The sequence below is a fragment of the Orycteropus afer genome, unplaced genomic scaffold (genome assembly GCF_000298275.1).
Source record: "Orycteropus afer afer isolate SDZICR_OR568_19922 unplaced genomic scaffold, OryAfe1.0 scaffold00011, whole genome shotgun sequence".
NCBI classification, from domain to species: domain Eukaryota; kingdom Metazoa; phylum Chordata; class Mammalia; order Tubulidentata; family Orycteropodidae; genus Orycteropus; species Orycteropus afer.
In genome coordinates, this window is record NW_006921598.1 from 4,815,528 (window position 1) to 4,817,306 (window position 1,779).

The following is a 1,779-nucleotide window of genomic DNA, read 5'->3' on the forward strand; positions in this document are numbered from 1 at the left end:
TCACCTAGTTTGGTCATGTTGTCAGAAGGGACTATTCGCTGGAGAAGGATGTCATGCTTGGTAGGGTGAAGGGTTGATGAAAGAGGGGAAAACCTTCAACGAGATGGATTGACATGGTGGCTGTGATGATGGGCTCATGTATAGCAGGAATCATGGAGCTGGCGCAGGATCAGGCAGTGTTTTGTTCTGCTGTGCATGGGGTTGCTATGAGTCAGAAATGATTCAGTGGCACCTAACAACAACAATAACAACTAGGACATAAAACAAGCCTCTATAAATTCAAAAGCATTGAAATACTGCAAAGCATCTTCTCTGACCACAATGCTATAAAACTATAAATTAATAATAGGAAGAGTGAGGAAAAAGTATCAAACATATGGAAGCTGAACAACTCTCTGCTTAAAAACTATTGGGTTACAGAACAGAAAAAAACTGGACAAAAAAATTCTTAGAAACTAATGAGAATGAAGATGCATCCTACCAAAACCTATGAGACAAAGCAAAAACCATATTCAGAGGACAGTTTATAGCAATAAATGCATATGTCAAAAAAGAGGAAAGAAGCAAAATCAACACTCCAACTTATTGACTCCAACAAATAGAAATAGAACAACAAAAGAGTCCTACAGTATCTAGAAGCAAGGAAATAATATAGATCACAGCAGAAATAAATGAAACAGAAAACAACAACAACAAAAAGAATCATAAAGAAAATCAACAAAGCAAAGAGCTGGTTCTTCCAAAAGATTAATAAAATCGATAAACCATTGGCAGACTTACAAAAGGAAAGAAAGAGAAGATTCAAAACACAAGAATTATAAATGAAAACAGTGTCATCACAACAGAACCAACTGAAATAAAAAAGATACTGACAGAATATTATGAAAAACTGTACACCAACAGATAAGAGAATCTGGAAGAGATGGACAAGTTTCTAGAATCACAAGATCTACCTAAATTATCCCACTCAGAAATAGAAACTTGAACAGACCCATAACAAGGGAAGAAATTGAATAGGTCATAAAAAACCTTCCCACAAAAGAAGTCCTGGCCCTGATGGCTTCACTGGAGAATTCTATCAGAAATTCAGAAAAGAGTAGACATCTATGCTACTAAAGCTATTCCAGAACGTAGAAAATGATGGAGTACTCCCAAACTCATTTTATGAAGAAAGCATAACAATAACACCAAAACCAGGGAAAGACACCACTAGAAAGGAAACCTACAGACCAATATCACTCATGAACATAGATGCAAAACTCTTTAACAAAATCCTAGCCAACATTATCCAACAACATATCAAAAAATTAATACATCCGGAACAAGTGGGATTCATACCAGGTTTGCAAGTATTGTTCAACATCAGAAAATCAATCAATGTAATCCACCATATAAACAAAACAAAGGAAAAGGATCATATGATTATATCAATTGAGCAGAAAAGGCATTTGATAAAATCCAACATCCACTCCTGTTTAAAACTCTCAGCAAAATATGGATAGAAGGGATATTCCTCAACATAATAAAGGGTATATATGTAAAGCCAACATCATTATTAATGGAGAAAGACTCAAGGCATTCCCCTTATTAATGAGAACCAGACAGGGATGCCCTCTATCACCACATTGATTTAACACTGTATTGGACGTCCTGGCCAGAGCAATAAGGCAAGAAAGAGAAATAAAAGCATACATATTGGCAAAGAGGAATTAAAACTATCTCTATTTGCTGATGATATGATACTATACATAGAAAACCCAAGGGACCCAATAAAAAGAC